Here is a 26,365-nt window from a genome sequence, read left to right as displayed (position 1 = left end):
GTGAGGGAGATTTGGAATAAGGTGGTAAACCAAATTGGGAATAATAATGGGAAAGCCTAAGAAAGAATAGATATAGAAATCATTAGTTGGTTTTTGTTTTCTTTTCTTTTCCCAGAAGAAGGGGAAAAAGTTGGATGAAAGGTACTTCCTTCAGTGATTAGGAGATGATTAGTAATTATGTGACAATATGGTGTAAAGTTGCAAGTGAAGTCTTTGGATGTAGGGTGTTTTGGGGCAAAGGAGGTTTGCTGCTCTTTAGAGCTGCTGGGGTAACACTTCAATTCAATGCATGGCGTGTTGAAATAACTGTGTAGGCTTTTCACACGTGTGTATACATTCGTATGAAATCTTCTGTCTGAATTTCCTGAAATATTTTTGAGGCAAACATTTGGCTTACACCACGTTTTTTGTTCATAGTAAACAGAAGATCTATGCAATGAATTTGACTGATTTATAATAATATTTACAAATGCTAATCCCTGTGATACTCAGTCATTTTTCTTATAGAGTACAGGAATCCTGAGTGTGTCTTTTGGATGTAGTTAGACCTATTTACATTCCACTATGCTGTTTCTTTGAGTAGCTTTTCAGTATATACAGCCTCTTCTTACTACTTTATTTGGCATTTTTCCACAATGTTGAGCATTATAACATGGGTTCAAGTCTAGGGAACATTGAACCTGGCCTTTAGCTTTGACTCTTAAAAATTCATTCTTTAGTTTTACGTCAAAACAGTTTCCTACCTGAACTATGCTGTTGCGTGAATGACTTGCAGTTTGTTTGAGGAAGTTAATTCTGCTGGCATTTGCTGCAATTGTTTCTGTTAAGTTCATGATGTTAAGTAATGAAGAATCTAAACCTCTTAGTATGTTTGAAACATGTGAGTGTCAGACACGACAAAAACATCAGTGAATTCCATAAGTCGCAAGAAATTTAGCCTGAGGAAGTAGCAATAGATAATGCTGTGGTATGTGATTCATGTTCTACTAAACCTGATTCATTTCTTGTGACTCATAATAAATCATTGATTAAACATAAAATGATCTTGCTCCCATTGCAAAAAGCATAGAGATGTCCAATTAAAATAACCAGGAGGTTTGGTTCTGCCTGGGGAGTCTGTTCAGGAGTTGCTTAACTGAAGGTATTCCAGTTGTTCATGGAAGTTCCCGTAAGAATTTAATTATAAATTCCTGGTCAGAATGAATGTTTAATACTTAGGATACCAGAAATGTCATCCACAAGTTTGATCAATTAAAGCAAGGAAAAGTACTGAAGCAAATAATTGAGGGCAGTTTAAAAGAAAAGATAGGGTGAGTGCAACTGAATTTCAATTTACTTGTAGTGTGACAAATTCTTCCTTTTCTCTCTTAAAATTTTTATGATTGTAGGAAGCACTCTGGATAAGAAATGTTATGTACACACTAACTTTATAACCAAAGTTATTTGAAAATTGAATCTTACAAATGAGAAGAAAACAAGTCAAAGGAACAAAGTTAGAGTGTAGAATTTTAGTCTTTGCTTTGTGCTTCAACTTAAGAAGGGTACATGTATATTTTCACTTTTGAGATCACTTCACTACTTGCATTTACATGAATGCATTTGACTTGCAGTTGTTGCACAACAAACATGGAAAGTAACATGAGAAATGAAGAGCGAAAATATTTTGTCCATGTTCCATGCCTAAAGAAAACATTCCCTCCACCCCTGCCCCTCCACCACCCCACCCAACGCCCCACATACTTCTCTTTGAATGGATGCTTGAAGTTTTGAAGATTCCTGGACCTCTTGCACTTAATGCATGATCCAGAATAAAGCCTCTGGCTGTTTTGGCTTGAAAAAACACCTTGCCAGAGCCTTGAGTGCATTCTATGGCTACATTGAAGGTCCCTGCATTGCAGCCATGCCCATGCCTGGCGGTGTACACCGTTAATCCATACCCTGGCTCTGACCCACACACTTGACTTTCTGGCTTGACTTCAGACCTACCTCAATGCTGTGGACTTCCCTGGTGATCACTTCTTGTGCCTGACCCTGGTTACTGTCTGCAGATCAGATCCTGACCCTTACTTGCTGGTTCAGCTTCTCGGCTTGACATTGGACCTTCCTCAAATCCTGTCTGAAGACCTGGACTGTGCCTGAGCCGGGCCCACATCACTGGACCTGCTCCGCTCACCTTGGCCAGGTATGGTGGGACTGCGCTGCTGTCAATGAGGGCACCGCCCTGCCTCGCCTCCCTGCTAGCCCAGCTCATCCTCCCAGGCGGAGCAGCCTGCCCTCACTGCTCCCCGACTGTGTACTGCTCTGTACCAGGCATTGATCAGACTACAACAGCCTACTGCATTGACCGGGATCAAAGTAAAACATACTGAATACTATCAAAACCACAGCTATGTCCAGGACTTGGTGGTTTTTAAATTAAATTTAAAAAAACCCCCAAACTTGTGCTTATCAAATAAGGTCTCAAAGAGTCCTCAGGTGTTTATGGGGTATATATGCATAATTATATTAGGATTGCTTTCTGACAGCACTGTCCTCTGATTCTTAGTTTAACATTTTGATTCCTGCTTCTGTGTTAGCTGTTTTTCATAGCAATCACAAAGTCATTCTGGCTTTCTGGAGCTTAATGTGCATCTAGATTTCAGTTTTTCTCTTCTTCCTTCCCTTGGTGCCATACTTCTTGTGCTTCAACTCAATCAGATTCCGTGACTCTAGACAGACCATTCAGGGCTCACGCTGTACTGCAGATGTTGCTTTCTCTAGCTTCTGCCTTCTTCCTAGCTAGCAATCCCAAGATGTAGTAACATATCCTTAATGTGAAAGCAATCCTCAGTAACTTCCATAACAGAACTGTCCCAATGACAAAACATTCAAGTCAAATTTCTAATAATTTCATGGTAGTAGTATGCTACATAGATGTCCCTTCTTTGTGTATCTCCTTTACATGCTCAAACCCCTTCAATATGTGGGAAACTCTAATTCCATGTTTTTCCTTCTGACTTTGTGAGTTACCAAATGGGATATGAACTGCCGATGATGTTTTGTGTTATGTTTATGAAGTATTTTATAAACATGTACTTTTACAGTAAAATAGAAATACAGAAGTCAAAGCTAAAGAGAATGGCTGACCGTTTCAGAAGTATTTTTTGATTTATTCAATATAGGACACTGTCATCTATGGTTGGCTTTGGAGGCCTGGCCCCTGCCATTGTTTATGTGAGGGAAAGGAGAGGAAAAAAAATTTTTGTTGTTTTTCCTGGAAATGATGCAGCAGATCCAAATTCTGTGCAGCTGGAATTTTGGTGCAGTGCTTTGAAGTGGGATGAGACACTTCCAGTAGACTGTTACCCTTTCTATATTTCGTGAATCACTCAAAGCTGCATGCTGTGCCATCTGCTAACGGTTTGAAGCCACCAAAACCCCATTAACAGCATTGTCTGGCTTACTTAAAGTCTGACTAAGTATGCCTAGAGCTTGACATAGACTCAGGATACCAAAAATGGTAAAAGTTGTGACCACCCGAGAGGAAGCCAGGTGTAATTGAAAGGGCTTAGTGCACTGCAGAAATTGGACCCTCCTCTGTCTTGGGGAAAAGTTAGCAATGCTTGTATACAAGATGATGATGGAATTGAAACTACTTGGAGAGTTTATGCAAAACTGAAAACAAAGAGCTGAAAAATGGAGCTCAATACCAACAAAGAGTACTCAGACTGGAAAAACAAGAAAAGTGGCCTTTTCCGTCACACAGACAACTTGTGCAGAAGCGGAAGGGACTTGTAAAGAAATAATGAGAAGGGCAAGAATTTATATAATGCTAGAGCTACTTGTTTTCCATGCTAGATGGAGATGTATTGTAGTAATGTTCATGCAGTATTTGCATTAGGATAATTGCATCATACATTCTGCCATAGCTCTTTCCAAAACAAATGACTACAACTAGATACACAAGAGATAAGCAAGTTAGATAGTACCATCAAAGAAAATGCCCTGAGGCTTTTGTTCTCAGAGATCTGGGGCAGGGATTGGTAAGTTTGTAATGATGGTGGAAGAAACACTTGAAAATATGCTTTGGTTGTGTGATGGGAGAGCAAGGGAAGTGAAGAACCCTGTTTCTTTGTGTTGTAAGGAAATAAGAATTGTTCATTATTCTTATAACTTCTCACACCAATTTTTGTTAACACTAATGTCTCAGAAATTACTGTTTTTCATTGAGCAGATCTGGATGGCTTCTTTTCTGCTATGCACTACAGAGTTATCAAACTTTCTCTTCTGTCTGTATCCATACATTACTGTAGGTGGCAGCTGGAGATGTACATGGGTCTGCAAAGCCATTCATGCACCCTTTCTGTTGATGGTAGCTTCTTTTTCACCGCAGAGCTAAATTCAGTGACTTCTATCTACCGCATGGTTTATTGCATGCACAAACACAATGTACAGGAAATAAAGTTTATAGTTCTCAACTGCTGTAAAATCTTAATGACTGTGCTCACAGCAGACACAGTGGGTACATTGTATGCTTCAGGTTCTATTTTAGATAGCCTGAATTTATAGTCCTCATAGCTTGGTAAACACAATCCCTTCCTATATGACAAAAGGCTAGCTCTAAAGATAGTAATCTTCACTGTGATGAAGGCAAAGTCCAGATCTTTGTTCTGGTATAAAGGCTTGCTTTGTCCGTATAAAATCCTTCATTTTGAAATCATACATTCATATACTTCCCCTCCAAAAATAAAAAGATTTAATAGAAAAATCAGACAGTATGTCAGATGCATCAGCCATTCCACTGGTGAGAAAAACTGATGTGGACTAATGTGTTTTTAAAGATGAGCCCTGTTAATTGGTTATGGTTTATATTTCAGTTTTGGACTTAGGTCTCATACACACAGAAAGAAGTTTTTAATAATTCTTCTCTTTCTTGTGATGATGTCATGATCAACAGTGGAGCTTAAGAGCTTCATGACTTTTTTTAGATCTTGTCACAACCTAACTGAAACTTTTTTTTTAGCGTAAGAAGAATTTTTCTTCCCAACATTTAACTGATTCCCAGTTCTGCAAATATTTATGTACGTATGAAGAGTCCTACTAAAGTCAGATTTCTTAAATAAATCATGTAGACATGTAGGAAGGTTCATGCCTGCATATATAATTCATGTACTTGATTAGTTCACTGTCTTCAAGTAACTACTTGCTGTATTTCTGAACAGTTTTCAAATGTGAGATCCTAGTGTCTAACTGCAGCAGGTAAGAAATACCTCCAATGTGTTCCTTCACTCTGTAAGTAAAGCAAAGTTCAGAATAGCTTTGAGCGAGTGATGAATTAAAAAGGAGTTGTTTAATTTAGACAGGGCTTTAGTCCATATTGTTCTTAGTCCATTATTTATAAGAGGTTTTGTGCTTTACTGTTCTCATGTGTATTTACAAACTTAGTAAACGCTTAGTGTTTGAGGTCACCATTTTTTTCTGCTAGACTATGTATTGAACAATTAAAGTAAAAAATCTTCTACATACTGTTCCTGTTCTACATTTTTACCTAAACTTATCTTTATTCTTTGTTACTCTTAATTTCTTTCCTGACCTTTTTTCTTTTGCAACATCTTCATGCAAAATGTATCAATTTCATGAGTTCATGATAGAAGGAGGTTGCAGAAAAACAGAAAGTTGAGTAATATTTATAGAGGCAAAGGCTACTTCAAAATTACAAAATACTAAACTGGTCTGCTATGCATGAAATACTAATTAAAAATCCAGTTCTAATGTATGCTTTTGTGGTTTTATCTCTGAGGATAAAGCATACAGTAATGGATTTTTAAACTTGAAAACCTCATTTCTTTGACTACTATGTAGAAGCGGGAGACAAAGGTAATCTTTTCAGTGATAGTTTGATCTCTTTGTCCAGATTCCTCAAAGGACTTTGGAAACGTTGGAAGCATTAAAGCATATTTTTACTTTTAAGTGTTTGATGTACCACATACATGGTTAGTGCTTACAGAGTTAATAAAGCATAAACATTAATTAGGTTTATATTTGCTTTACTATTAAAACTACCCCAGGATTTACCAAATAGTCCAACTCTTCTTGTATCTCAAGGATACAATGTGTAACACCAAGTCAAGGTTGGACATGCATTTCTTTGGGAGCTACAATTAGTGTTGGTAGATGCCAGCTAGTTTTACTGACGGATTCTTTTTATCTTTTAGACCACATCACAGGCTTAATGATGTCTGACATGTCCAGAAAGTCTTGTGACGCTGATGGGAGAGGGACTAGTCAGCTGGGATATTTTATTTTCCAAAGATCTCTGAGCATTTTGATGGAATAATTATTTTTCCTCAGCAACCTTTTATTTGAGTTCAAAATGCTACATGAATAATTATGATTTTGATATATTATCAACTTACGAAAGGTTCTTCTCCCCACCAAAAAAAAAAAAGAATTGTGTGTAGTCTCCTAGCAAGGTAAGATATCCACTGTCACAGAAAAACATTCTCACTTTTCAGTCGCTGCATTAAGTTTCTCAACATCCATCTGGTTTTGGGCACTTGTATGTCCAAGAACCATGAAGAACTTTCATTATTTCATAGCTCTTTTGAAGAGAATAATGTCTTTTAGTGGAATTTCAAGTGCAATATCCTATTTGTATTGGTACACGTAGCGCACAGGGTATTTTGTTATAGTTCCCTGTGCAAAATAACATTCCTTTTGTAAAGTTTGGCTGTGGAGATGGAGAGCTACAAAGGTGTCAAACACCATTCATGGACTTCACACTAACGTGTACCCTAGAGCTTGTTGGCTAACAGGAAACTAATTTTAGCCACGAGAGCCTGAGGTATGGATGTCATTGCTGAAATGGAGTTTCTGGCTCACTTAATCCTTAGTGCATCTGCCAGAAAGCTGCTATAAGAAGTTCAGATTTTCTTTTATTTCATTTCAGCAGAAAAATTTGTTCTGAGTCATGAATATATACAATGTTTTCATTTCACTTAGTCCCTTTCCGAAAAGAATATTCTCGAAAAGCCTACTATTTAAAGTTTAATTTGATTAGGTACCTTCAATAGGAATCCTTAGACTCTAGCTGATGGTGCAGTGCAGCCTCTGAAAGTCTCCAGTTATGCTATAAGAGATATGGTGAAAAAGATATGGTATAAAGCAAAAAAAAGTTAACAATAGGGTGCAAGAATCTCAGATGGCACTAGCTAGCTTATAACTTCTGCAATCAGTGACGTGAAATCAGTTTGCAGCAGCACTAGTTCCCATATATTTATGTAATTGCGGGAATAAAATCTAATGAATCTCTTGAAGGCAAAATGTTTTAGCATTTTGTTGGTGGTTTTTATTTCCTCCTCTGCCATTTTGGGTTAATAAATTCAGACAGAAGGAGAGCAGAAGCAGTTCTAGCATGAATGTGAGTATTGCATATTACTACATGTATATGTAGGTGTGAGTGGTTTTTTTTTTAATTTTTTTTATCAGTTCTGACTGTTACGTGTGCTTGCACGTCAATGTTATTTTGCATAAATTGAACCTCAGGTGCATAGAGACAATGACAGAACTGCAAAGACATGCTCCCTTCTCTTTTTCTATTCTTAGTTTTGAACTCAAATAAAATCCTGGAAGTTAAAACTCAATCTTTTAATTATGGTATAAAGATGTCAGAAAGAAGAAACAAACAAAAGAACAAGAGATCTCCTTGTGCCTCTTCCTTTCATCCTAAACGTCGTCTAAAACTCTGAAGGTACTACTCACATTTTTGCCTACTTCAAAGGAGTGCTCAGGATTTATAGTATTAGTTCCTTAGAAACCTAGGCTGTGTCTGATTTTTTTTTTTTAATGCTGCCTTCAGTTACCGAGTATCTTTTCTATTTATACAGTACATGTTAGATAAAGAAATTATATGCTTGTATTAGGCATACCTCCCATTCTGTTACTACTTGATTACTTTTTTTTTAAGTACTGCTAGAGCAGAACTTCAAAAGCAGTCAGTGTCTTATTCTTGTTCTTCTAAGGAGTCATCGTTAGAAACTGCATCTAACACAGAAATACCCATCCTCAGCCTGCCCTTTCAGAGCTGTCCGTAACAGGACATGGTTTTGCCAGTTCCTCATTTTAAAAGGAAATGTCTCATGTTAAATCTCTTGTCTAAGACTCACCACTCCATGACCTGAAGCAAACGGTTGTCTCGTATTTCATAATATGGGCTGGCAAGTGGGAGAAAGCAAACCCGAGCAAAGGGAGAAGATGTATATGTCTTGCAAAAGTAACTGTAACCTATTTTTCTTAGGGTCCAATCTTTTTCCCGCTGTCAGAAGGATGTAAACCTGTATAAATAGGGCCTGCACAGATTCTGACGCTAATATCCACGTTGTAAGTAATGTATCTGAACTTTTGTCTCTTGCTCCAAAATTTACTCTATTGAATTTCACAGAACTGAGTAAATTGGCTGAATTCAACAACTCCTGAAAAATTGGGTAGAACATCTTTTTAGGTATGAGAGCAGGAAACATTTCTATGAATTGCTAGCTTTGCCTTACAGGTGGCTGCAGTACTGCACCTCGGGCATCTCTGGGAAATGCAGATCTTGCTGTTGGCAGAGGTGGTGTGTTGGTTGCTCAGCAGCAAACCAAGTGAGAGCAAGTCCTGGCATAAATAATAATAGTGGCTCTGATTATATAGGAGATGAAGTTAATGGTGGTGTTTTGTCCTAGACATCAGTTTCTGGCTTTCCCTTGTTGCATCAGACGTACAGTCTTTCAAACACAGACCTCCAGGTTGGGTTTTGCGGCATGGGGCTTCCTTGGCCCCTGCTGACAGTGGGGAGGTGAGCCGTTTCTCAGTTTTCTTGGACAGTCTGATCAGTTTTTTAGTGTGCTTTCTGACACAGCTCCGATGTGCTGCCTTGTGGGTGTCTCTACTTCTATCCTGAGACTTCTCTCAGGAAATAGCTAAGCTAATTTTAGAAGCAAAAACAGTTGAAAGAGGCCCATGGCAAATGCAGCCAGAGTATCTCCCGTCTAATCAGTTATGAAATCTGATTGATGCTAAAGGCTTTTCTTAGCAGAATGTTTATTAATCTTGAAGGGGGTGGGGAGAAAAACAACACAAGAGAGCTCTTATGAGGCAGACATAAATGAACAGAAGCTCTTTAAAAATGAACTTGTGGGAACTGGGATATTGATGCAATACATCACAGGGACAGAAAGGCCAGATGACAGCTTTCTGAGTACATGTTGGCATAAAATCAGATAGAAAAGAAACTATGGTACTTTTTGCCTGACGTGACCTGAGGAAAAATACTGGCTGTTGGGCAGCTCTTGCATGCTTATCTCGGGCATATCATGTTCTGTAGTCATTAAAATACAACTTCTGGTGACAGCAGGAACCCAAATGCCCTTCTGAATTGTGTGCAAAGTGCGACAGTTGTTCCTTCAGCCCAGGTCATGTTTCAGTATATGTTTTAGCAACAGCTTTTTATTGCATTTGATTCCTGTATCGTTGCTCTGAATGAAAACACACGAAATACAAATCTTATAGCAATATTCTATTTATAAGGGGAAAAGTAACCTGTTGTCAGGGTCTATGAATGTTGTATGGATTCACACTGTGCCAGGGAGGCAGGGAAAACAAAAATGAAATTACTTTTTTTTTAAAAATATTTCATCTAAACTCTTTTACTGCTTTTTTTTAAGGCGTGTTGCAGAATGAACAGCTGCAGGAGAATATTCTTTGCACCATGAGTAGAACTAGTGTTATTTCCATAGCAAGACTACTGTTGAGGGCTCCTCTCTTCTTATGCTGACTGCAAGAGCCTGGAAGATGAAGATAGTGCTAAAGAGGGTGTGCAAGCTTCTTCCCTTGTGTTCAGTCACGTGTCTCATCCGCTTTCTGGTGTCTGCTCCTGAATATATCTTTACCATGTTCCAATTCACATGGGGTGGTGGTTTTTTGCACATATTGAGGATTTTGTCGTATTTGAGTCTTACATAACTACTACTAGACTTGAAAATTGGGACTGGGCTGCAGGCGTGAGAAACAGACTTTAACCTAAATATAGTAAGTTTGAAACTAAAAGGTTTGAGCCTGGCTTGAAACACAAATTTTTGGCTACACATTATAGCCCAAGTTACAAGGTGCCACATTATTTGGAACTGTACATACATTTCTCTTCTGATTGCTACATGCGAAACAACCAATTCCCTCTCATTTTCAGTAAGATGATGCTTCCTGGTCTTCCTTGTAATCAGCTTCAGGAAAAGGGTATTTTGTACAGAGAAAAACTATCTGTCATAAACATTGTGTCGTTCTAGAACATTTTGTTACAACTGATTGTGCCTCAAATGTCGTCTTTGGGAAGACTTTTTATCTCTTTAGACCAAAATGAACACTGATGAGCTATTTCTTGTGTGATTGAAGTTCTCGGAGCACAACTGATAACAGCAGTAACAGTCATGTAACGTACAACTTGTTTTAACTCTCTGCTGTAGAGGGTTTTACCAAGCTCTTGCCACCAACTTTAATGGGAACAGATGAGTCTGTGCTGAAAGCTTATGATGACTCCTACCCAGAGCATTTTTTGAGAACTGTAGGACCTTTTTGAGGATATGTAAAGACCTAGCATGAGGCACGGGAGTGAGAGCCCTAAAGCAAGGAAACTGTTCCACTACTCATGTTCTTAAAGTTACTTTGGTGCTCAAGTCACTTCTGAGCCAAAAACAATCAGATACTAGACCTCAGCAACCTTGTGAATGTCAGAATTATTTTGGGGAATTGGGATCTTTCATCATACCACATATTTTGCCAAGATATGATGTGTGGCCCCAATTCAAAGAAACTGTAAATACTACAATTTACCCAAATTATTATTCCCTTGCTATGCCTAAACCTCAAAGAAAAACAGTTTCTTAATAGTTTGTATGATGCTATAAATTTTTTTTATTGCATACTGAAAAGAATAGCCTTTCATGAGTCATACTTATTGTGGGGTCTGTGGACAAAGCTCTCAAGGCCTGATGTGTTCCCACAATGTGCAAAAGCCTTAAGGTTCAACAGTCTTGCTTCTTCCAGCAATAAATTGAAGACAGATTCTTAAAATACTTCGACATGAATAGCTGAACCTACTTCAAGAAACACCTTGGTAACTGAGTCAGATCCAAGCAAAGGAAAGGAACTATATACAAAGCCTCGTTACACGTCAGATGAAGAAAAATCTTTGTCCAGAAATTTCTTGGGTTTGCTTGGTGTCATCAGTCAGTGTGTTAGAGGTAATGTGTCTACTGAATGCTTTAATGCATAACTGCCAGGATTGTTTTTGTTTTTAATTATTTACTTGAAATGAAGCTTGCTTAAAAGAAGAGACACTTGGCCATAATTTATTGCAAGTGGCACAAATCCTGTTCTGTTACACCTCTCTAATCCTGTTGAATTCCATGGCAACAAAGTGGAGAATTTGACCCTCATTATTATAATTTAAAACTTTCATCCAAATTGCAAGATAAGCTGTCTCTATACTGTTTTGGTCAAAGATTTTAATATTTCTCTTGTATGAGAATTACTGAATGCGGAAATTCCAATTCGACTGTATCTTTTGTAAAATGACAAGGACAAAACCTGAAATGACACCGCTTTTCCAGGTGTGCAATTTCTTGCCTACATAAATATCTTCTTCAAATAAGTACTTTTTTGAGTAACCTGAAACAGCACTTGATCTTTCCAGTGCTGCAGGCATTTTGCTGTCCTGTATAAGTATAAAAAGATGTGAAGTCCAGTTGCTGAGTCTAGATGTTTAACCAGGTCTTGCTTAACTTGAAGGTTAATGGCAGTATCGTTCATTTTGTCTGAACAACAGCTGAACTAATAAACCACACTCCATGATTTGGCACAGTTTTTATCTTCAATACCTATCTGACAGGAGAGAGAAGCGATCAGAACTGCAGGGAGCATGGGATTGCCAAGGGCTGCTGGAAGTGATTGTGTAAGAGTCTTTGAAGAAATTCACTGCGTCTTCAGATATTTCATCCAGAAACATCTACCCATTTTTGCAATGGATCTGAGGAAAGCGTATGATACACTGAACCACACTGAATGATCTTCTGACTGACCAAATCTATTCCATAATATTGTCAAAGAGCCCAGTAAATACATATGGGAATCATTTCCATTTGTGTGCAAAAGCAAATACAACTGTGTAACTTGTAATACATTTCTGCAAACAGTCACGTCTATGAACTTTGCATCTGCAGAGATTGCATTCAGATTGCCTCAAATGCTTTGCCCAAACTCAGAAGGCTGAAATGAAACTCAAAGTTTAACCGTTTTCACCCTTTCGAGACTGAGGTTCTCTTGAAAAGTTTGCGTTTGTTGATTTGTGCCCTGCTTTGGAACAGAAGTCTCTTCTCCCCACTATGCTTCCATTTTCTGCTTTGCTAACATGTAATCATCTCTCATTCCTTTCAATTTGGAGACTAGAGAGAATGATGCTATATTACTGTGGAGTATTTTTTAAATTTGTTTTTAGTCAGACTTTTATGGGATGGGGTGAAAGTACTATAAAAGTAGTAATTGATCCTATATGATACATTCAGTAAGGAAATGTAAGATTTAAGATTTCTAGATGAGAGCACTGAGGTGAGGGATCGTGCTACGAATCTTCTAGTAACTATCAAAACATCGTAAATGTGTGTGAGAATAGATTGCTGCAAATAATACTAACTGCAGTTTTTTCAGGTTGCAAACTATATATTACTCTAAGGACACTTTGATTTACAGAAAAATGTGATTTTTATAAATTCTGCACATGGTTGGAAGTAAGAAACATTTGCATTGACTCAATTATTGTAGAATTTTCGTATTGACTTGTCATATTGCACTGGGCTGTGTGGTTAGCATGTTAGGGTCGGCACAGGGTTCAGTGGTGTGCAAGCAGCAGCCAGCCCTGAGTACTCTGCTGTCACCCGCTGCACCCAGAGGGAGCTCAGTGCCTGCTGAAGGATCAGCTCTTGCACTCTCTCCCTCTCTGCTCACCTGTTTGCAGAATTTGCAACTTTTTTTTTTTTTTTAGAACTTCTTGAAGTATCTTCCTGTTCTGTTCTTTTTACTGTCTCTGAGTATGATTTTTCTCTAGGTACTTGATAAATGCCAAATAAACTATAGGGAAATACTTGACTGCAGGGTAAATTTGCTTTTAAGGTTGCTGGTTTTTTGTTTAACTGTATTGTCAATTCCATGAAACAGCAACATACTCAAACATGGGCCTCTCCAATGTTCAGCTTGTTTACAAATAATAAGTGACTGCTTCCTTGGTACCTCACCTAACACACAAATGTCAGTATTCATAGGTGGTTTTCAGTATGTCATGGGGTACTAATAGCATTTCCATGCAAGGGATCATGATTTTCCACCATCAAGAAATCAAAAGCTTTTTATTGTTATGGGGTAGAAGATACTAGCAGCAACTGAAAACAATGCTAGAACAAGTAAAGAAAGGTTGACTTTGTGTATCTTTCAAAGGCATTCATCTAAACCAAACCATTTCAGGTTGAGCTTGAAAAAACAGGTTGGAATAGCTGAAAGCAGACACAGAGATGCTACTTAAGGACAAGATGAAGTAATGAGTAAGTCAGTTTTCCATATCTGTCCTTCCCTAAGAGACCAACTCAGCTCTTTGGGAACCACTGTGAAAATTCGGATTAACCTCAGTAGGACATGAATGTAAATATTGGCATGCCTTGAGTAACACCAACCAGATCCCTGTGGATCAGTTCCCACTGTGTTTTCCATAGCTAGTGTCCCAGTGTATCTAATGCAAATTTAGCTTCAACAAGAATAATTAGGTAGAGGAAGCTGGGTCTCATGACTATACCACTGCTCTATGAGTCTAGGACTCTCTTCTGTTTGGCTTCTTAGGAGAGTGGATCTCCACAGCTTTGCAAAACTTCTGCGTTTTCAATCTCGCTACCAAAATTCTTCCCAATAGTCTCAACTGGACAGACATACCTTACAGCTCTTTGGGTAACCAGCTTAAACCAGTCAAATTCCATCTTGGAATTTTTTAGGGGTTTCTTTTTGTCCTAAGCCTCTCCTTCTGAGACATTCTTTCAGGATCTCACTGTTGTACCACTCAGGTACTTTTCTCCTAACTCCAAATACAGCCTGTTCCCAGGCCACAGATGTTCTTTTGGTCTTAACTTGAAGAAATCTGTGCAGAAAGCGCTCACTGTTTCTTCTCAATATTTCTTCCAATGGGTGTTAGCACTCATTATTGAAAACATGCATGTTATTTCTAATCTAAATGTACCTAACTTTTGTTTCCTGTTTGGCTTTTTATAGTAAACAAGCAAGCCTTTCCCTCAAAGGGTGGATTTTGGCCTCTTTATTCATGTCCAACTGGTAACTTGTGTTCCTATGCTTTACACCAAATCCTTAGAATTGTGCAGAAAACCTGGAAAAAGTTAACATTTTTTTCCTGTGCAGTATCTGTGCAGAGCTATCTTCTGTGACCCGTAAAGGGAAAATAAGGATTTTTTATTTATTTACCTATTAAATTAATGTGAATGTTATTCAAATATAAAATACATGCAGTGGTGGGACATGCTGAAATCTTGAATTGTCAAGTTTAAAACTAGTAGATGTTAAATGACAGTTTCTCAATACTATCTTCTAAATAAGTCTGAAGGATTAGTGATGATCTTTTCACTAAAGTTCTCTTCTACATTGTAGGATATTTATTAACTTGTTTATTGGAGATTATTGGTCAGTGGTTATCTTAGGATGGGACTGCTGAGACTATCAGCTCTGCTGACCTACAGTAGCTCTAGCACTTTTGAAGTCATGACTTTAGAAATGGGAGCTCTGCATTCTCTTAAAGATTAATAACTAAAACCCGTATATATTTCTGGAGGACAAAACAGGGACTGTTTTGAAATGAACATAAACATCATGGGTGTGTACAAAATGTAATTTCCCGTTTCTCTTGGTCATATAACATGCCAGCTGATGGTAAAGAAATTAGGAAAAAAACCCCCAACTTCTGTAGTTTTCAGATCTCATATTATTTACATTAAATCAGTGTGAAAGTTAATCCTGTAGCACAGCAGAAATGATCGTATTACGAAATCTTTACTCGGACAAAACGTTGTTTCTGACTGGGCTTTGTATGATGAAATCGAATAGTCCTTTCAGTTGGTTGAGGTATTTTTATTTCTTGCCTGGAGGAGGGAGGAGGAGAAGCAAAGGAGAACCAAGACAAGGATTTGACAGTATATTTAAATAGATCAGTTATAGAAATCACTTGTGTATCAAACGCCATCTGGTCCTGGTCTTTTAGTTTGAAGATCAGTATAAAATATTGAATCACTGGAGTGAGAAAAGAGCAAGGGCAAGGGAAGCCAAATCCATTGTCAACAAGTATGTTTCCAAATATAGAATAGTTTAATTGTCTTTCCTTGTTAGGCCTGTTTTCTAGGGTTTAAAAATAGCTGCGAACACTCTTTAATCAAGACTTGCAAACAATGATCTGGCAGTGACCTGTGTTGAGCATCCTGCAGGTCTGTGCTGTCCGGGTGGTCACACTGGGGACAGATTTATGAGTTTTCCTGAATGCCTCCTGGACAGCTGGCAGGTCGCCGTTCTTTTTGGCGTATAAATGAATGCCAGTTGTGGTAGTGACTAAACTTAAAGTTGGGCCATGCCCTTTGTCTTAGGACAACTGCCTCTGGTGAAAAACAAAGAGGTGGCATTTCTGTCGCCCACTTTCAGATGTACAGGTGCTGTTACTGAGCCGCTTGCCTAGCACCGCACTGGCTTAGCGCAGAGAAATAGGTTCATCTGGACTGTCACTTGCCTGCTCTATTTTAAACATCTTTCCATTTAAGGCAGAGTAAACAACTTTGAAATGTCTATTTCTCTTCACTAATCTTAAAAGAAAGCTAGTCAGCGAGTCCAAACATAGATCTTTTTATTTAGGAGTATGAAGTTGGGCAAAACCCCCTCCCACTCAAAAGAGGCTGTTGGTAAAGCCTCCTTTCTGCTTATTCCATTCATCAGAGCCCAGGTAGGGCTGTTAATTTTGCAGCACGTAGTCAAGATCCAAAAGAGGCCCTTATGTCCTCTGGGGACCTGCTGGAGGAGCTGCTTGTAGTGGTAGGTAAATCAAATTCTCCCACCCCAAGTGCTTCTTGGGGGTCCCACACTAAATGGGGACAGGCAGCTAGAGTGCAAACTGGCATCTACTCCCTTTACCTCCTCTCTCCCCTCATGCCTAACATAAGGGGAATTACCACAATATATCCACCTTGCTTTATTAAAATATTTCAAACAGCTGTTTACCAAACTCTCAGATTTAGACCATGCTGGTCTAAAAGGTATATGTCCTGTCCTCCACTGCATTGTGCAAAAAGAGGGATTTTAGGGAGAAAACTGCCTAGTGATTCACAAGCATTTTTGAGTTGCTAGTTGATCCAAAAGAATTCTGCCTACCCCTTTAAATTACTGTATTCACATATGTGATTATTTTTCAGTGCTCTTCCTATTTATACTATCCTCAAACTCTTTTTTTAAATTAAATGAACCATTGTTTCTCCAACTATTTAAAAATAAAATTTCTTGCTACAGGCATTAGCTTATGTATGTAATTGGGCCAAATCTTAATTGAATGTATATCTGTATCACTCCACTAATTCCAGTGAGAAAGAACTCATTAAAATTGGTAACTGAACTGGAACTATGCTGATTAAAAGCAGCTGATGACCCAAGAACAGTAGAAATGCCATTATACATGTTTATAATGCCCTCTGAAATGGAATAAGAAAATTATTGAGAAAAATTCTGGAGGAGGAAAATATTGCATTATCTCTGCAATTGTATTGTCATCTTCAAAAATTGCTCTGAAGCAAGAATGACTTGTTTTGGAAAACAGAGAATGTAATGAAATACCCATGAAAGGTCTGAGAACCGGATGATTACAGTGACTACTATAAATGGATTTCCATAAGCTAAATAGGGGATTTCAGTGAAATATCCAGGTGCTGGTTTGGGCAAGTCATTAAATGTGTTGGGAGATGGGGTTGCCTGAGTTTGATCTAGTGGAATAATTCAGAATTCTTAAGTCACAAGTGTGGTTACAGTGTGGTCCTTGTTTTGGTTACCATTGCCCCTCCTGCATCTCTCCTCTTTCTCACATTGCCTTGTGCATTGCAGAGTAATAGTAAATGCCTGCAACTCTTGTACCTTGGATGCTTGATTAAAGTAAATGAGAATGGGGTGGGATGGAGGAGGAGAAATCTGTGCAGTCAGAGGAATGCTTTTGTAATCTGGTAAATTATTCTCAGCAGGAGAAAAAGTAATCCCTATGAAATGAACTCTGTTCCTAAATGGTCAACAGCTTATTAGACTCTGGACTGGCTCTTCTCAAGGACGAGCTGGTCATGGAGCTCATCAGTTATTTCTAACAATATCAAGGCAACCAGAGTTGTGGAAAGTAATGTCTGTAGATATTTCTTCTTCTTTTGCTTGGGATTGAAGTTAAACTTCCTCTTTTTTTTTTTCCTTTTTTTTTCTTCAAATATAGTCGTATTTGAGATCTCCCTCTATTGTACAATAGTTTTGAAAACTGTCTTAAGTTAGTTCTTCAGCATCATTATCTCATCAATCTCACTAGAAATGCTCAATTACAAGTTCTCTGATCTTACACTGTGGCTTTGTGCCACCCTGATATTAGGTAAAGTTTTTTTTCAGCCCTGCTCTTTCTAACTCTGACATGCAGTGAGAGGGACACTTATAAACACTGATGAGGAAAAAAAGTAGTGTCCTACTCACATGAGTATTAGTTACTGCACGAAAAACTTTATAGGACCGTGAAGTTTCGTTTCTTTCCTCTCCCTCGGCTTGAAAAGTTCTGATATTTCTTGTTCTCTATTGTTCCAGACTATTTATAACTTCTAGCTACCCAGGTCACCCTCACTGTAGCTCCCCTGCTAGTTCACAAGAATGCTATTGTCGTCCTTCTGTCTAAAATTACTTTAGTGTGCTTTATCTTCTGTTTCCTCTTATTATTCTTCCTCAGATCATTGTTCTTGATGTTATTTCTACAATGAATGTATTGCTTTCCTGTCTCTCTCACCCTGTCTTTTGTTTATTAAGATGACAAATATTTTAAGATAAAGTCTGCCATTTATTACATATATTGGATCTCTCTTTGATCTTACAAGAAAATTGCTACCCCAAGTTTAAGAGCTGAATCACAAGTGTAATAACTCTAGAAGAGCCATCGAACACCTCTGTGTTCTTTATTTCATTACTTCATTTCCAGGTTGCTGGTAATGAAGGACTATTTGTTTTCCAGGAACAGTGATATGATGGTTTGCATTTACATCTCCGAAACTTACTCCCACTGAATGTCCATCTGTGAAACTGCTTCTAAAAAGAAGCTGCTGTAACTAAAGAAAAAGATGATTAATCTTCTTTAATTTTCTTTAGCTCATAAATTAGATACGTGCAAAGCCTAAAAGTTTCAGGTCCATAAATATGCTACTTCTTGACCATTCAAGCTTCAGAGTTAAATGATCCAAAGCCAAAAGTCAACTGCAGCTCATCAGCTGCTGCTGCTTTGGGTTTAAAAGCTATAAGCCTATGAAACCTAAGTTTTGTTTTCCTACTTGTTTTCTCTGTTAGTTTTGTATTTTTGCTCACTTAGAGCCAAGTCTTAGTTGGTGTAAACTTGCATAGCTCTGCTGCCTGGGGAACCTCCTGCCTCAAGGTGCAGTGCCCTCACTGCTATGTAGAAACCTCGTCTTTAAATCAGAACTTAGTATCTCATGTCTGTCTGCTTCTGCTGACGTGCTGCAGTTAGATTTCTCTGGAGAAAGGCAGCCAAGGCTCATCCTGCAGAACTGAATGGTCCTTGGGTGCAAAGGAAAGGAAAAGGGGCACATGAGCAATGGAAAGCCTGGATGAATCTGGGGAGACAGAGAGGAAAGGAGCTTGAAAAAGAAACCTGGATGAAGGGCATGCACCCACAAGAGTGGGGAAAAGTGGAAATGGAGAGGTGGACACTGGTCCCTGCGTGCTTGCTCAAAAACATCAGGAGGATGATATCCCAAAGCATCCCGCTGGAGGCAGAGGCTGGAGCGCCTGGACCCTGTGTCCGAAGGGCAGCGTGGGCAGTGCTCGACTTCAGCGCAGCTATGGCACCGCTTAAGGTTGTGATCTAAATCGTCAAAACAAAAGATAACCCAGCCCACGTGTTGGAACATGGCTAGGCACCATTGACTTGAGTGGAATTTCACTCCAGCAGAGGTTTACTCCAGTCATGGTACTATATTTGGAAAGATAAACATGAATGTATGCTTATATCCTGAATGCAAGTTAATCAAGTTAGATAAGACAAGAGAAAGTAAATATAGACCAGGATGCCAGCTGATCTAGTGATTTGACAGCTCACTTCTCAGTATTTGTGCTGCGAAAAGGAAAAATTGTGTATTTCTTTGTAATGTTTGTGAACGGATTCATGTATTTGTCTTTGCGCTTTTCTGCTGCAGCACCGTAAACGAGATAATGAGTGATTAATGTACCCCGCTAACAACATGAGCACTCTGAGCGACACACCAACTGCTCCCGCTGAAGCCCAGCGATGAATATAGCAAGAGGAAGATGCGTTATCTGTACAGTATGTAAAAGGATCTGCGGGGAGTTGAGGATGTTTACGCAGCCATAAAGAGAACAGGTGCGAGTGTGACTCCAAAGAAAACCCAACATCCTGTTTATCAAAGGAAGACTCTTGTTTTTTCATGGAACGATTCATCCTTGTGTTTGCATCTCTGGACAAGAGAAATAGGGAGCAACAGTAAAAAAAGCTGCGGTATCAAACCTTCTTCACGAAAGCTGCTTTGCATGGGGGGTGGTTGAAAGGCTCAGCTCAGGCAGGGGGATGTCGTTGTGCAGTCAGCTCCCGGATGGGAGCCCTGCTTTATCTCGATGCAATAGAATAATTTCCATCTGCTTGGTTGGAGCAGAAACCCTCTCTGTTTCTGACAATACTTGGCATGGTGTTGCACTAGAACTACAATTTTCCATTGTTGTTTTGACCCTCAGATAACTTCTTTTATGGACAAAAGCTTACTAGCTGCACGTTTTGTATTTAATGTAACTGGCATTCTGCCACGTTGGCTTTTCTGCTGCATTTTCATTAGCAGAAGGAAACTGCAAGACAGTGGCTGGGTGTAGACGACTTCACTCATTTCTGGTAAGGCCTTGCTGAGTGCCACCAAAGGGTGATGTCCTGGCCACTGGAGATGTAAACTGTAGAGTTAACTCTACATCTCAGTGATTTCCAGATCCAAATTAGAGATGGAAACCTTTTTTTTGTCTCTTTCAGGCCAGCAAAAGTCATCTCAGGCTCCCAAGAGTCAAAGAGCATTTTTTCCATCTTGTATATAATGACAAGCAATAAATATTCTATTAGGCCCTACCAGGGCTGTAGCAACAGCAACACAGAGGCTGTGATGCATCTGTGCAGCTTCGCAAATGGTTTTATTCATGATGCTCAAGATGGAATAAAGCCACGTTCCCTCTTTAGCCCAAGAGAGCTTGGATGGGAAACGGATGGGGGCCGGGCACCGGTTGACCATCACAACGGCTCCCTTGTGTTGCAGGTGATCAGGAGCCCCGGGGCTGGTGAGTTATGGGGGGTGTGGGTGCAGGCTCGGGCTGGGGATCAGCCGCGCTGCTGGCAGGTGAGGGGAGAGCGGCGGTGGGAGGGAAGAAGGACCTGCAGCTGCCTACTCACCTACCTGCTCTTGAGGAGAAAGGAGCATGTTTGGGCAGTGACTTTGCAGAAAGAAAACTTCCAGGTTTAATTTAGATCACTCATAGTGTATTTAGAAAAAAAAAATAATAAAAAACCCCCAACAACATAATCTTGTTAGTTTTTAGGCACGTGCTACTATTCACATATGGTGAGCACGATAGCTTTTTTGCTGAATAACGGCAATAATAAGTATTGTTAAAAACAAAACACACACCTTGATATATACTGCAAAGCTATTTAAGCTGTATTTGCAAAATGTAACCCCTGACTGAACTTCGAAATATTTGCATCTAGAAATACAAGCCAATGCCTTTTTATAGCAGTGTACTGACAAGGATAATTTATGTATTTCACAGTATAGAAAGTCCTGGAGGCAGTGTTATTTTTAGCTGTGTAACCTTTAAGCATATTCGTCTATATACTAGTAAATTAGTTTTTAACAGGTGAAGACTTAATATAGCAAGGCAGATGAATTACAGATGTGGATAATGTCTGTCCAAATTGCTTTTTTTTCCCTGGCTCTAAATTATTCATCTGGGATGGCCAGAAGCCAGCTATGGGGATTATTGATAAAAGTGAGTTAAGAATAGATTAGAACATTTCCCTTGCGAAGTATAATGTTTCTCTGTTGACTGTGTTATTTTCCATCTTCCATTAAGCACCACAAGCCAGACTTTTTTAACCCAATTTTAAACTATTCATGTTCTATTTAAATTATATGATTCTAAATGCTTGAATTCCTTGTTTATGGGGTGAGGGATGTTCTTTTTTAAAAGAAATAACATTGTTGTAAGCAAGAAGACAAACATTTTGGCATTTTGCTTAGGGTTAGATTTTGTGGAGAAGTAAAACTCTGTTCTTCTAAGGACTTGCCAGCTGTCTGAGCTGGGTGGCTGAAATGTGCAATACCTATTAATTTTAGTCGGTGGTGCGAGTGCAGTCAGTATTCTCCTGTGAGTATCAAAGTTTTCGACCAGCTGTGGTTTTGTATATTTTTTTTGTTCTCTGTCTCTTTTTTCACTATTGCTTTTTCTTTTTAATAAATCCAGATTCCTATGAAGATTAAAATAGTCTTTGGCCTGTACCGAAAGATGAAGGGATGGAGTTGCATATGGGGAATTCATTTGAAATGCGATAGTGAAAAAAGCATCATTCATTCTCAAGCACAAAATAAATGCGGTTTTCATCGACAAGATGTGCAAGAAAGCTCTAATAACTATAAAAAATAATAGAATACTGTACAGTGGTATAATAAATGTGAAGTTACTCTGTCCCTATGAAGGTCATAAGGGCTTTTTTCCTACTGTAATGCAGTGAGATTGAATGCTTTGTTGCATCAGAGTTTCATTTAGGCTCCCACCTGCCGTACAGAGGTTATAACTGAAATCGAGAGAACAAACCAGAAAGGTAGAAAAAAGGAATGATTCACTGATGAGGAAACAAAAATGTATAGAAACACTGAGTTGTCCAAAATCCCAAGGTTTCTTATGGAACAGCATTGGAGTTCTTGAGTCCTTGGTCACCTTTCTCACTTATGACATGGTGAATAGCTGTAAGGAAGGAGTAATAAAAACAGTAATATTGAATAATTCTGGCGTTCTCTACCGGAAGTGTGGAGGAAGGACAGCAAGCAGGAACCAGGTAAGCACTAGGGGTTAAAGATTAAGCTCTAAACTCTGACGTTGTCTTCTTGTGTCATCAGCATGTATTTTCTGAGTTGTTTTTCCCCAGTGTGTAATGAATAGAAGTCTTTCTCATATGTATATTGTCAGAATTTTTTTATTTATTTCCACAATTTTTTTTTTCAGTCCCAAGATTAACATTTTCTGTTGTGTCCTACATTTCCATGTGACTTTTAACTGTAAGATAACTGTAAAACAAATCACAATTCATCAGCTGTGCTGGTAATACAAGAGAAAGCATTGTCCTAAACATCTTTCCTGGCAGCCTCCCTGCTTCTGATCTTTCTCTGGCTCTACATTTCTAAGCTATTGGGTATGGTGGGTAACTTGATAACGTGAGTAAAGTTTGTCTTTAGACAAGTGGAGGTTATCTGAGGTGCAGGTTGCATATGTAAAGATACTGTATTTAAAATGTCCAGCCTTCTTATTTTCATCTCTCTTGTCTTTGAATTTGTGTGTAACTGGGACAACTGGAAATACCATAACGGTGTGAACTGTGGTGGTGCCTCTCAATTAAATGGCGTTGCCATTGCAGTCATTATTCCAATGGTGGTCTTCTAGAAAAGCAGATTTGGTAAGAAATATCAAATGGGGTCTCTGTGGAAAATGGAAGCTGAATGACAAGACGATCTAACATACGTAACTTTTATAGAGGCCGTGCAATAAATTATCAGAGTTAACGAAGTATAATTACAGAAATAGAAGGAAGTTGGAAATAGGAGATAGCTCCATTGCGGTTTAAAACTGATTCTGTCTCTCAGAAGATTTTTCCCTTTGTTAATATGCTAAGTTATGGCATGTAGCATACCATTAGACATTTGCAGGTTTTTAAAATGACTGTTGTTATTCCACCAAGGCTCACTACTTATATTGCCTTGTTATTCATCACATTCCAGCCAAGGTATATCTTGACGGCCAAGATGAAGTATTTCAGGCATTCAGCGTTGCTTACCATGGCAGTCTAGCCAACGCTACAGCGTGTTTGCTGCTTTCTCTTCCCTGCCCTACCTCTTCCTTCCTCTGCCCCTTCCTCTCCTTGCTCTTGGCTGTGCAGTCCTGCCCCATGCTTGAACCAGTTCTGAACGATAGCTGAGCTAATTTATCTTTATAACCTAATGTAAAATGTATCTAACTGTTTTCTGGATCACTTTCTGCCATTTCAGTGAGATAAAATGGAAGGGCCTGACAAGCTATCTGAGAGCAGGGGGAGAGGTGGGATGGGAGACTGGAAGCATACATCTCGTTTCTTACAGCTGGTTAACTTCAGCTCTCTGTGAATCATTTGTAGATTTGTAGATTACAGAAATGATCTTATGGCCTTTTCTACGTCTTCATCAACCTACACACTCAACTTTGTATGGGCCAGCTCAATGGGGTTGTCCTGACTGATGGGATCGTGGGCCTGGATCAGGAACTCAGGTAAATGTGGGGGGAAAAAATACTGCTTTTAGTGTTTGGAAAGGGCACTGTAACCCATGAGGGAATGCTCTGTCTTTCTCTTCTTTCTCCTGATCTCCTCCCAGGAGGAGGGGAGGACCCACCTTTTTCTCCGCTGGGGAATGGCTGGAAAATCATGGTCTGTGCAGAGGGATTTTTTAGCAATGTCACGAGAGTCAGGTCTTGCTGGCATCATATCTGTTTGTCCTTGTCCTGCTGACAGACTATGGAGGAACTGTAGGTCTGTACAGAAACACTTGGTCAAAACACACCAGTTTGGGGAAAAAAGTATGGTTTAGAGAGTACATGTCAGAATGAATGCAGCCAGAACTGGGGAGCAAGCCCCGTGTGGCACAATGGAAAATACTTCCCCGGTTAACCTTGGCACTGTCATTTCCTTTCTCCCCATATGAAAAGTTTTCTCTTCCTGGACTTTGCATTGTGTTTCCCTGAAATGTTTCAGTCTCCCTCATGGAAATTATGCAAATGTCAGCATGCACACGTAAAAGGTCTGACAGTGGCACAAAAAGTACATGACTAAAATAGGATTACTTTTTTTTTATTTTTTATTTAGCAAAACCTATGTAGCAATGGGAGACCTAATTTCCCTGTTACATATTTAAATTATTAGGTGATATTTCTGTTTACCGGTCTGCAAAAGTCTCATTCAAGGAACGACCTATAAATTTTAAGGAAGTAGGTGCGCAAATCCTGTGACAAAGAAGTAAAAAACCCTCAGCTATAAAAGCGAATTCATTTGCTGCCCCACATCTTTAACAACTGAAAGAGTTTTGTTCCTGTTTCAAAACAAGCTGACCTTCTAGCAGGGGCCAGGCACGAAGCTTTTCGCCAAAGGTGAATGGTTTGGAAAACTGAGCGCGTGTGAAAAGGGAAACAGTGGAAACTATTCTGTGTTTGAAGCGCGCTTGGGCGCTGGAAAGCAGCTGTGTAAAAACGTCAGCCTCTGACTAAATAGGTCTGTTTTCTGTGTGTATAACCAGCCTCGGCTTGCTCCCTGTTTCATGTCCTGCATGCAGGTTGTTACGATCACTGCAGTCAATAGACAGGCGTTAGTGTTTTAGCGGCTTAGCGCTTCACAGGCAACACCGAATGAAGTAGATGCTATCCCAACCCTGGCCGTAAGTGGAATTGCGAAGAGGGGAAGGCTGCAGTTCCTTAATTCAAAGCAGGAAACTTAGATGGAGATAGTGCATATGCAACCCAAAAATTTAGGCACAGAGAAGCACTTGCTTTGCAGATATTTCTCTGCAGATCTCTTCTTGCTTCATCCTCCCAGGTGCTTGCAATGCCACCGGTCCCAGCGGCGTCCCTGTTGGGAGCATTTGCAGAAAGCTGGGGCTCCAAGCGTGCTGGAGGCCACCCTGCCCTGTGAAGTGTAGGTGTCCCTTTGCCAGAGAGTCTGATGGGCAAGGATCACGTCTGTCTTTTGTGAGTGTCACTCCAAAACTTCCAGAAAGGAAGCACTGAGACCTTCCGTCTAGCAAAGCACATGAGTAACGCCACTAAAGTCAATATAGTTTCTCCTAGTGTTTTGCTGATGGCTTGAGGTCCTAAATTGTGACAGGAGCCATCCACAAACGTCTATTTTAATGTAAATACGTGTATTACACATCGCTACATTTATACTTCAGCCTTCCATCAGATTTTAAGCTCATCTAAGAACTCTTGAAGTGTAAGAGGCAGGTATAAATGACCTGAAACTGAGTGTCATTTGTCTGACAGGGAAAGTTAATAACGTTAGTCTTTGAGGGAACTATAGCAAGAAACATAAATAGGAGCAGAACACTGTGTTCCTTGTTCGGTGTCTTGCACTAATCCTGACACGTGAGCAATCTACCAACACAAATAACGTTATCACATCAAAATCTCCAGCCAGTAATAAATCACTCCTGGCATTAGCAAGGCTCTCGCTGTACAGCAATGTGACCTCCAGTCAGGAAGAGACTTCGTGTTTTGTCAGAGATGCTTGCACTTGGTAAGAAGAAAGTTGAGCCAGTACTTGGGAGATGTACCGCACGGGTCGGAAAAACTAATAGAGACGTGGGAAGGTGTAAATTTTTACAGAATATGTATCGATGAAGTTATCTTCCAGCTACCCAGAATAGCTGCAGAGGCTATAAGTGTTTACAAAACATAGCAGAAGTGGGTGGACAGCAGATGCTCAGTGGTGTATGCGTTACAGCTCAGAACTGGACGTTATTGATTGCAAATGGCTCACTGCTAGCTTACATTGGCAAAGGTAAACCTCTCCATACAAACGTGTAATACTTGAAAAACTGATTATAGGTAGGTAATGAAACCTGCTTTCAAAGTTACTGGCATTTCCACCTACCAAAAAAATTGTCTTTTCATCTTCAAAACTATTTGAGAATAACACTCAGTGTAGAAACCCCAGTATAATATATGAGACTATAATTTGCCCTCTTTGAAATGA

This window comes from Gavia stellata, chromosome 10, assembly GCF_030936135.1.
Source record: "Gavia stellata isolate bGavSte3 chromosome 10, bGavSte3.hap2, whole genome shotgun sequence".
Taxonomy (NCBI): Eukaryota; Metazoa; Chordata; class Aves; order Gaviiformes; family Gaviidae; genus Gavia; species Gavia stellata.
This window is presented reverse-complemented; position numbering follows the sequence as displayed.